The 11,944-nt window shown below is 37.9% G+C and overlaps 1 pseudogene; it reads right to left on the reverse strand.

The window, feature by feature from the left end:
- Positions 1-9,868: 9,868 nt before the first annotated feature.
- LOC149252006 (uncharacterized) lies at positions 9,869-10,306 on the reverse strand (annotated as a pseudogene).
- Between the last annotated feature and the right edge of the window lie 1,638 nt (positions 10,307-11,944).

Consider the following 11,944-nt stretch of genomic DNA (forward strand, 5'->3'; position numbering starts at 1 on the left):
AGTTGTCTACCTATGATGGCAGCCTGGGTCTTAGGGTCCCACCCTAACCCCCTTATTTATGTAATGGGATCGAGTCTTAGTCAAGAGTCAATAAAGCCCATATTAATAATTGTAAGTGGTTAACCCGCAATTAATGACAGAACCACAATTAGTTGCAAATGGGCCGTAGTATTAGATAGATGGTATTAATAAAACCCATGGTATTGATCCTTGGTATTGCATGTATGAGTCATATATAAAGGATAGAGACTCCCTTCGAGGAGCATCGTGTCTTATTTTTGTATCGAGCTCTTCTCTATTGGAGGTTGCCCCCTCGAAGAGGCCAGTGAACATTGCTTTCTGAATAATAAAATATTTGTTGTTGTCTCTCACTGTTCTATGTTCTAGGTATCTTTCTTCGCCTATTCTGTATTGGGTATCTTTTTGCAAGTTAAAAGCATAACAAGTGGTATCAGAGCACTTTCTATGACCGGTGGGATCTCCATTTCGTAGCAATTTTTTTTTTTTGGCTAGAGACGTGTTCCGGCATCTTTAAACCACGGGATCTATCGTTGAGCGCATACATCTACGGATTTGGGGAGGCATGCACACAGGAAATACAAGATGTGGTCACGCTTGTTGGACGCCCTTGTAACCCCTGTCGTTACAAGGGCGTCCAGCAAGCGTGAAGAAACAATTTTGATGTCTTTATTTGCTGTTTAATACTTTATATCAGTTTTGTTTAGCATATCATCTTCAGCAAATAAAGACATCAAAATGATAAAGCAGTTCACCTCCTCCTGGGCTACATCTGCTGGACCAAGCCTCTCCAACTAGGCTTGTCCTCTTGTATTAAAATTGCTACAAAAGCTAATACAAGAATATGGGTGTCTCAAAGCACAGATCTGACTGTAAATACAAAATCAGAATATAGGAATTAGCGAAACATGCTCTTTCCCAAACACTAAACAGTGAATTTTGTACCTTATACAATACTTTCCCCAATTGGCCCTTTAAACTTGAATGGAGAATTTAGAGGTGAAGATGACCTCAATTAGTTCTGAAACCTCTTCCATTAGACTCAGAAGGTCGAAAATAGCAGACATAGGCTTTTGAATCACCAAAAACAGATGAACAGAGCCCCCAAACAGCTCAATCCCTGAAATGGCCCTGGTGGCCCTGAAAGCTTCCCTGAAGCTAAACAGTGAGAAGAATGCCTCAGAAAGCAAAACGAGCTGTAGAAATGGATTCAAAAGGCTGGAAAACTTTAGGAATGACCTTCGTTCCACTTCCAATGGCTGCACAATTCCCAATGCAGCTCCCAAACTGATTTGGCCCTTGTGGCTCCTGGAACTTCCACGAAGCTAAAACACCTGCAAATGACCTTAGATGGCTGTGAAACCTGTGCCAATGGCTTCAGAAGGTCGAATAGACCCAAAATAAAAAAAAATTCGTCCAAAACGGACTTTCCTAGCCAAAGTTATGGCCATTAATGTTTCTCCAGTCTGTCCCTAGAAAAACTCCAGCTAACTGTAGTGGAGGTCCAGATAAGTCCGCCAATTATGGCGGGTCCGCCAAATTTGGCGCTCAGCCAAAAACTCCACCAAGATTGCAGTTACATTTAATGTTTTCCTCGGATTTCGTGCTGGCTATTTGCGGGCTGGCGGTTAGGGCTTAAGCCCCTGGTTCCCGGGTCGTGGTCATATGGAAGGCGGGGCTGGCCCCCTTGGTTTCCCGCCCATCCGTAGTTTTAAATTCAAATATATTTTTCCTCCAAAATCATTCACATAATGCTCCCATGGCCTAATGGTAAGGCACTGGGCTTAAGAACTGGAGGTCGGGGGTTTGATTCCCCATTCGACCAAAAACCCTTTTAACGCATCCGTCCAAATGCCTCTGCTAACGTCACCCAGGCCACGTGGCGATTGGCTGCCAAAAAGGAATATTCCCTAGAATATTCCAAAGAATATTCCGTGGAATATTCTTTTTTAATATATTTTTTTTAAATTCAAATTTCTAAAGTTATTGAGCAATTCTTATTTTTGGCATAACTTTCTCATACGGCGACCGTTTTTCGAACCGTTTGCAGCGCCGGAATCAGGAAGACGAGCACTTTCCAGTGGTTTAGGTTCCAATCAGTTCTGAGCACTTTCATTTTTGACCATTTTACGACACTTGGTATTGAGCTCCTGATCACCCTTATGTATATCGTGATCTGTAGCACCTGACACTCCTCGAGACCATAGTTCCCTTTTCTATCTGGGGATCACGCATCATATCTGCCAGATCAGCACGCAAAGAGGTGCAGCGGCAACATACATCAGTCCCGTAGTTCTGAGTTAGCAGACCAACCATTCCGATCTATTAAATCCATCAGATCCGCAGCAGCAGCCTGTTCTGCCACCCAGAGCTATCCGATCCGCCATTTAGATCTCTCAGATCCACCAGATCTGAATAGTTGTGGGGGGTTCCTATACCGGGGTATAATTTTCGCAGGAATTTTGGCCGCATTGACATTTTGCGGATTTGGCGACTGCAGTATTCATAAAGAAGAAGTAAACTCCGTTAGGAATTTTCTGGAAAAAAAGAAGAAGAAGAAGAAGAAGAAGAAGAAAAGAAAAAGAAAAAAGAACACTATTGCTGAGGTTCATGAACGTTCGCTCAGTTCCAGGTGCGTTTCAAAAAACCAAATACAATTTCACCCGCTTGCTTTCTGCATTTCAGCAATTCTTTTCTGCAAGTTCAATACACTGAGGTAGTGGTTAATACTTATTATGAGGTAGTATATTACAAAGTCTTTTTATTTGTTACAATGGTTTTCTATTTTTCTAAAACTTGAGCAATGAATGATCTTGGATTTGAGTCTTTTGAGAGAAGTCTCCAAGGTGGTTATTGTTGTATTTGGGTTGGTGAGAACGAAGCATCAGTACTATCTTTATGTGATTATATCATCGGGTTCCTTGCTTGGCAGATTGGGTGACCTGGTTTTCTTACTAAGCTTGCTAGCTAGAGGTAGGTCTATTGTGTCGGGGCATTACCAAGAAGCTACTTGGAAGAAATATAACTCTCCTTCCTATACATTACTTGTAGAAGACCTGTGCTCAAAGGAAGGAAGCTAAAAGAGGGAACATTTTTTCCTTCATTAACATGACACAAAATTGTTTGATACTTCCATAACTCTCCTCAGACAAATTCAGGAGCTCCATCGAGACTGGAAATGGCGTTGGAGTTACAACAGATCGTGCAGGTTGACGTCCAGTGTGGTAACAATTAAAATAGGGTAGAGCAGGGTGGAAACATATTATTGCTCTGTAGAAATCATGGAATAGAGAAAGAAAAGCTATGAAACTATTCCTCAAAGGGAAACATGGTCGCATCCCACTATATTTTCACACATAAATCTAATAAAATCACGCAGCCTTGTGTTGGAATCCAATATATAGAAATTCAAGGTGTAAATACCTCTGTAGGGCTCTCGTTGTAGAGATATGAATTAACATGGTCAAGAACCAGTGAAGCAGTTGTGGGTAGCTCTGAATCTACTCTCATATCTAGTACTACGACTCCATTTTCCATGAGGCTAGGGAAAGTCTACACATACCAAAAAAAATCATACTGTAATCAAGTGATCTGCATAATAATTGCATCAATCCATTTTAGTAAATACAAGTATTAGGTTTAAAAGAAAGAAAAGTCTGCATCATACCTTTGGATGGGAAGAGCTAAGGAAGCTTTGGTTATTTCGAGAAGTAAATGCAGCTATGAATATTTCCTTGGAGATCTTGGTTGGATACATCTCCATCACATATGGTAATGGACATTCGGCCAAGATATGACCTACAAGAGTACCTGCCACACATTTTATCCAAAGACTTTAGTGCCCCTCAAAGGCCATGGTAAAAGAAAGAACAACAGCACTGGAACAACCCATGATGAAATCAGTACTTTTCAAAGACCAGTTTTCGTATAATAGAAGGTTTCAAGTAACCTTTCAATTCAATGAACCAGGTCCGCAGATTTCTTGTCAAAGGTTTTCGATCCAAAACCTTAGTTAAGTACCAACCGTTTTATCCATGAAATTACCAACCCTTTTAGTGTTGTAATTATCTAAAACTTATGTTCACATTTAGGTTTAGGGCTAGTGACCCAGGCCTCAAAGCCCGACACCTTGCTTTTTAACTTCCCATGGTGTAAGAAAGACAAATCCCCACAGCGAAAAATACTCATTAACATCAATTGTTCCTCTTGGGGAGAGAAAATCATGGAACTGAAGGAACAAAACGGGGTACTCGCTTAGAGATTCGCTCTGCCCTGGGGCTGCATCTATATTTGCCTTTGTTGGTGGGGCATGCACAAACAAATGTAAGAGCATAATATCTAGTATAGCCAGTTTGTTGGTGTACATGCACTTAGACTAGCTGTGTTGGTGTACATGCACCTAGATTAGCTCCAGTTAACTAGTTGTGTTGGTGTACATGCACTTAGACTAGCTGTGTTGGTGTACATGCACCTAGATTAGCTCCAGTTAACTTATTGCTTGCATGTGGCACATGTACACATTAACATAAGATAAAGCACACTTAGCTTTAGTTAGCTTTAGTTATTGCATGTACAACTAAGCTTAACTTAGTTTCTTTTATGTATTTATTATAAAACTAATATTGTAGAATCAATTTTCATTCTTTTCTCAATTCTTGCTCGCTTCCTTCCTTCTCTTGCAAGCTTGTTTATTGTTTTGCAGATCTAGATATGTGTATCTCAACAATCTACACGGTATCAGAGCACAGGGATTTGTAATCAGTGCACAAGCAATTTTATTTGCAGGTTCAGAAGATTGAAGCAACAACAAAGAATGGAGTCTAAATTGGAGTTTCCACAATCAGCAATTCTCACTCCATATAATTATTTCGAATGGAAGCCAAAGATCCAAATTCATCTCAGAAGTAGAGGCTTATTTCGAATAACCATGGAAACGGAAGTTGAACCAACATCGGCAATCGAGAAAACAAGATATTTCAATATCTATTTCTCCGGAACTGCTATTTCATGTTGAATCATGTTCAACTCCAAATGAAGTATGGAAAATTTTGGAATGATTGTTTGGAAAACATGATGAAATGCAAGGTCACATTCTTGAAAATGAGTTAAACTCATTAGATCCGAGAAACTTTGAGAACATTCAAGATTTTTTCACAAGGTATAAATCCTTGTTGGTTCAACTGAAAGGATGCGAGATCGACAAATCCAAGCAAGAAAATCAGTTGATTCTTTCCTTTTATCAGAGCTTGGACCCAGGTTCGATTCCCCCGAGTTGCATTTGAGGGGGCGTGTTGGAAGAATCACCGCACCTCTATAGAATCCGTAATTTCCACCCTAGGGATCCTAGTTACTGTTTGTAATGTTTACCAACACCTGCGGGTTTTGGTGTAACGGAAGAAGCAGGCTGCCATTGCTTTATCATCAGCAGAGGCCGAGTATAGAGGAGCAATCAATGCCACTATTCAGGCAATTTGGCTACAACATTTCCTATCTGAGCTTGGGATTAGTGTCCATCATCCAACTGTCATCTGGTGCGATAATCAAAGTACGCTAAAGTTTTGCAGAGATCCAGTGCAGTGGCAGCGTACCAAACACATTGAGATCCACATGCACTTCATTAGAGAACTCATTCATGATGGGATCATCGATCTTCAGTACTGTCCTAGTTCCGAGCAGATTGCTGACATCTTCACCAAGACTTTCACTGAGCAGAAGTTTCGATTCCTACGAGATCGTCTCGGGGTGAAGGACACGACTGCCTAGCAGTTGCCTTTTCTCTACTTTTGCATTATATTTTGAGGGGGGGTTTTCTTCCCACTGGGTTTTCCCTCTTTCCTCCTTTTTATGCATTGTATATGGGTACCTAAAATGGTTGTGTTTCCGGGACTCATTCATTTTGCATCACACTCACCTAAGTTATGCTTAAGGGGGGGTGTTGGTGTACATACACTTAGACTAGCTGTGTTGGTGTACATGCACCTAGATTAGCTCCAATTAACTAGCTGTGTTGGTGTACATGCACTTAGACTAGCTGTGTTGGTGTACATGCACCTATATTAGCTCCAGTTAACTTATTGCTTGCATGTGGCACATGTACACATTAACATAAGATAAAGCACACTTAGCTTTAGTTAGCTTTAGTTATTGCATGTACAACTAAGCTTAACTTAGTTGCTTTTATGTATTTATTCTAAAACTAATATTGTAGAATCAATTTTCATTCTTTTCTCAATTCTTGCTCGCTTCCTTCCTTCTCTTGCAAGCTTGTTTATTGTTTTGCAGATCTAGATCTGTGTATCTCAAAAATCTTACACAGTTGCTACAATGATCAAGTTAAAGTAACTCACTCCTCCTCAGTTGCTTGCACTCTAGCTTATCTTTCATAAGGGGTTCGATTCATTACGATAGAATAATTCCAGATCCTAACTTGTTGTATAACCTACTTGCTATAGAAAGAATATGCTACGCGAAAAGCAAGAGAGCCCAAGTTTGATAAACATATTCCAAGTTGAAGAGGCGGGCCTAGTAGCATAATACCTCACAATCGTTTATGTAGTCTGTACTCGTTGTGATAGCAATCATCGTTTATGTCATCGTGTGAAAGTAGTCATCGTTTATGCCACCGCAACGTTACTATACACCTTCCTCTATGAAGGTTTGATAACCCCACCATATACTACTGTGTAATTGTTCTTGCTAAGCATAAAATGTTCCTTAATTAAAGTTACATCACCATGGATACACAGTTGGAGTTGGCTGACAAAATATACAAGGACATATTTGGCTTGACGATTTCAGATTGCACACTTGGAGCTGTTCAGGATAACATCCAATGACATATTTCACGTGTCGATCTCCTTGGTTGTCCTGGGCATGCAAAGTGTAATCCATGCACGAAGATGGGTTCTGTTTCTTTTTATGGGCATGCACATGTAATGTGGTGGCTTTCATATTAACACATTCGAGGCTATAATTTCACTTTATAATATTTTAACCTGTGATAGAGGTGCAACTGATGTAATAAATGGCATGTTTGATTCCATTTCAATTCTTAGGAAGGAACGTTGGCCCTATCAAATGGCTAGGCAAGGACGCTGGCACGATCAAATGGTTAGCAAGGAACCAGAACTGATGGTGCCCCATTTATCTTATTTATTATACACTATCTCTCATTGCACTCCATTAGTCGAGGAGTCATGGTTTATATAGTCAAAACCTAATGAGAATGACATTTTATCACCCCTCTGAACATTCACTTCAACATTATGTTTGTTTTGATAGGTTAATTAAAATTTGACTCAAGATAAATGTAAACTCTTTTTTGTTTCACTTTCGATATATAACATGTTACAACTACCTTATGGTACACCAGAGAAAGGATATATCTACGGCAAAGAACACACAATTATCCTCATAGGACATGGTAGAATCCACAATTCAAAAGTTCCCACACCAAACTCATGTGCAAGGAAACAATGGTCATTGTGAGACGTGACATAAGCATCGAGGCCTATGAAGGAAGAAGTGAAAAACGTGTAACCGAGATTAAGAGATTCAATTATATCCGCATATGCAACAACGCCATTGAAAGGTTTCATTATACTTAATTTGTGATCATCTAACGTTGCTCGGAATTATATTTCTACCAGATGTGGATTGATTAGATCTTTGAACTACAAACAATTAATGGCACACACTTACAAGCAAGGATTCCACTGATTGCAGTGATCATTTTAAATTTAATTGATAATACATGTGGAGAACCAAGTATAATAATATTTCTTTAAACTTGGGTCGTGGAAGGACTTAGAATGTAACTCAAGATATAAACATTCTCAAAATAATTATTTTCAAAAGAAAATTTCCATATATAAGGTTTCAAAACATGGTTTTTAACCCATTTGGTATATATATAGATTATTCCATCTATAAAGTTATATTGCTAAGCTATGCATACTTAATGTTTTCTTATATAGCTAAGTTATGCATACTTTCATGTTAAATGGTGTTGGTGGGGAGTGTGAATGTAACTTCCACTAATTTGTGCCTTGCAATGTTTTCCATTGCAAACGACCATTTAAGAACTTATTTCTCTCAAAGGCTGCTTTCCTAAGGATTGTCAAACGTGAAAGTAGTTGCATGGTTCCTTCATTGATTCGTAAAAATTGACGGGAAATCCCCCTCTTTGTTTTACCATCCTCGTTACTAAACAAAAGTTTTTTATTATTTTCTTCACAGATTCAGATACTAATAGCCACATTGTGAAGCACTATGCTTCGTTTCAACTAACAAGCAACCCACTATTTACAATTTTAGATCTATTGGCTAGGGCTTGGTTTCAACTACCAAGCAACCCACTATTTACAATTTTAGATCTATTGGCTAGGCTTAGTTTCAACTAACAAATAGCTCATTGTTCACAATTTCAAATATAGGGAGAAAACCATAATGGAATTCTAATAAAATTTATATATGTATTTAAGATTATTTATGAATTAGATCCATCTTTACTCTCGATGTACGAAGCCCCGCGAAGGATCAAATCTTATCTTTTTTCACTTTATGCTAGTTGGCATATTAAGATATTTGATCCCTCTCCAGGGTTAGTAGATCTAGATTAAAGATGGATCTATGATGGTTTAATTTCACCCTTTATATAGTCTATATTCCATGTGAATACTATGGGTCAATACCATTGGTTCTCTATACCATGTGTCATCTTTATTTTTATTAATATTAATATTAGGATTAAGAATGTTTTTTGCATAGTATTAATAATAATTTGGAGCATGGTATCTGACCCATATACTTCACTTAAATAAAATCTTTTTTAGTATTCGTAAATATAAAATGAGATCTACCCCATACTCGGTAAGTGAGATCTACCTCATATTGAATATCTACCAATTCACTATATACAAAATAATAACAGTAACAATTTACTACATGCAAAGTAATTACAACAAAAAAAGTCACCTTATGCAAACTAATTACAACGGGAGAGTCACCGCATTCAAAGTGCAAAATGTATACTATATAACATAATGATGTATACTCGTAAGATATTTCTATCAATGTACTAACAATGTTACATTACTTATCACTCTCACATCCCATCGCCTATGTAAAATTGACTAATTTTTCCGTTTATTAAGCCAAAATAACGAGAAATTTTGTGTTATAAATATTCCCATCCATAGTATAATACTAAAATTTGCAAAAACTACTAAAATGCCTAAGGAAATGTGTATACTAAACATAGTGTTTGCATTAGACCAGAACATAAATAACACAATGGATTTATACTCAAAGACTTAGACAACAATAGCGAGAATAATTTACAAAAATAGACAAAGGGAGAAACAACAAGATTACTTAATCAAAAACAACGGAATAGATAAAACAATCACTGGAGAACAGAAATCACTTTGCATTACATAATAGGCTTGGGCCTTGGCTTGCTTTCCTTGGCCAGAGAAATTACAAATCTAAAATCCTATATGTGATTCAGATGGAAATCTGGAATGATCTAGAATCCTGCATGTGATTCTAGAAACTAATAGTGGTGTAGAAAGATCTAGAATCCTGGAAATCTAAAAAAATATGATCTAGAATCCTCCGTAAATTTGGCTTCACACTTAACAGTTTGCAGCGAATCTAAACCTAATGACAGGCTATCAAATTCATGTTCAAACGAACCAAACCAAATTGCACTTAACAGTTTGCAGCGAATCTAAACCTAATGACATGCTATCAAATTCATGTTCAAACGAACCAAACCAAATTGCAGAAAGCAAAGTACTCTGTCATTGCAGAGTGATTTAACGATTAATTTTCAGAACGATAACGATTAATTTTCATTCGGAATGTTGAAAAGCTCACGCATCTGTTCAGCGGTTTTCCCTTTCAACATATCGGCAATAGTTTGACACATCAAGTCCAAAAGATTTGTGACCACCAGGTAGTGGGCAGCCTTTGTAACTTCAAAGAGTATGGCGCGATCTTCTACAAGAGCTTTCACGAACTCTTCATCCCACGTTTTGACGGCATCAAGCGATACAGTGGGGGCATCAAGAACATGGTATCTGCAATATTGAATAACGCGACGCAGAATCTTGGCAGAAACGAGAGGCAGAGGAATGGTAATGTTGGTGCCCAAGTCCCCCATCATTCTCTTTATGATGCCTGAAGATGATGCCACCTCTGTTTCCACCTCAAATATTTTGCCATCGCAGCTCTGCAATTTCACAATATCATTGTTATTATTATTGCATACTTCCTCGGCCATCGGCGTGGTTGACTGATCCATGATCTGAGCAAGTGGACAGATAGGCACGATGAAGTGAAAATGATTGGATCGCTCTGAGATTGCGATGAAGTGAAAAAGATTGGATGATAGTAGCGATATTTTGTTACAATATTTATATAGAGAGAGGAATTCATATGAATGGAAAAAGTAACGATCACGGCTGGTGCTCTTCCATATTTGCGGCCGACACAGGTGGCTGCCATGTAACGGTGGTTATTTAGGACCCTTGGGTTACAATGAGATCAATCAGTTAGGACCGCAGCTAGTTTTTGGTTGCTGCGGTGGTTTGTTCCCATAGTTCCGAGGGAGGGTAATCTTCTTAACCGGATTTAAATTGGTCCTATGATTTTGACTCCTTGACATATGGGTAAAAGGTGCATATTTTCTTAGTGGGTAATCTTCTCAACCGGATTCAAATTGGTACTATGATTTTGAATCCTTGACCTATGGGTAAAAGGTGCATATTACCTTAGTGGGAACTTTTCTTGGGTCATTGGATAAGGAAATCGTAAATTTGACTCGGTGAAAGAGTCAAAGCTATTAAGTTCAAGGTGATGGTTTTGGTGCCTTATGATATTAGAGTGCATGAATTATATGTGATAAAGTCTTTCAAAAGGTTTAAAATTCTTGAGGATTCTCCATTGTAATGTGTTGTAGAGTACTTTAGACTCATGGTTTATGTATATAGTTTTGGTCGAGAGTGGTATTAGAGTCCATGGATTACATGTCATGGAGTCTATTAAAAGAGTTAGGGATTTCCCATTGTAATTTGTGGTAGAGGCCACATGATTGCATTTAAGCCATATAATGATAATAATAGTAGCTAGTTTTTCTCAGTTTGGGTTTTGGGTTTTCCAGGGGTTGCTTCATGCCAAAGCATGCTTTCATTTAAGTCATAGGGATCTCGAGTTGAAACATGTTTTATGGGTTATTGTTGCTATAATAATTTTCTCTCACTTTATCTTTAATAATAATAATAATAAATCTATAAGCTCGTTTTTTTGAGTTTACCTTTCCAAGGTTGAAATCTGTTTAACGTGTTATTGTTGTTATAATTATCTTCTCTCACATTATCTTTATTTCTAACACTTGAGTGAAACCTATTCACATATCATAATAGCCTGATCGACGTTGCCTTTGAAATCCTTGCTAGATTGAACAAAACCTTAGTCAACACCCAAGACACCCAAGTCTTGTGATTGACATTTCCTTTGGAATCATTACTATATTTAGTTTTAATTGATTCATATAATATTTATTTAATTTTATAAGAGGTTAAATATTCTACAATTTCCATTTATTCTAGATGATTGTTTTTAATGTAAATTTGATTTCTTTGAATTCCACAAATTATGTTAAGTGAGAAACTTCCTCCTTATTACTCTCTTCTCCATCAACCTAAGTGATGTTTCAAGATTTATATTGGTGGGAGGATATAGGGAAGTTGTTTTGTTGAGATCCCATGGGAAATGATCATGTTACCAAACCTATAGCCAATATAAGCATCTATAGTGGCCAAGCATGGCCTTACCAAGATTAAAGGATATCCTACCATAGAAGACTTGGATTGAAGGACCATGAAGTCGGTGGGATATCCCCATGAATATACTACGATCA

This window comes from Pinus tabuliformis, chromosome 7, assembly GCF_031772625.1.
Source record: "Pinus tabuliformis cultivar Carrire ecotype Pingquan chromosome 7, CPIR1, whole genome shotgun sequence".
NCBI lineage: Eukaryota > Viridiplantae > Streptophyta > Pinopsida > Pinales > Pinaceae > Pinus > Pinus tabuliformis.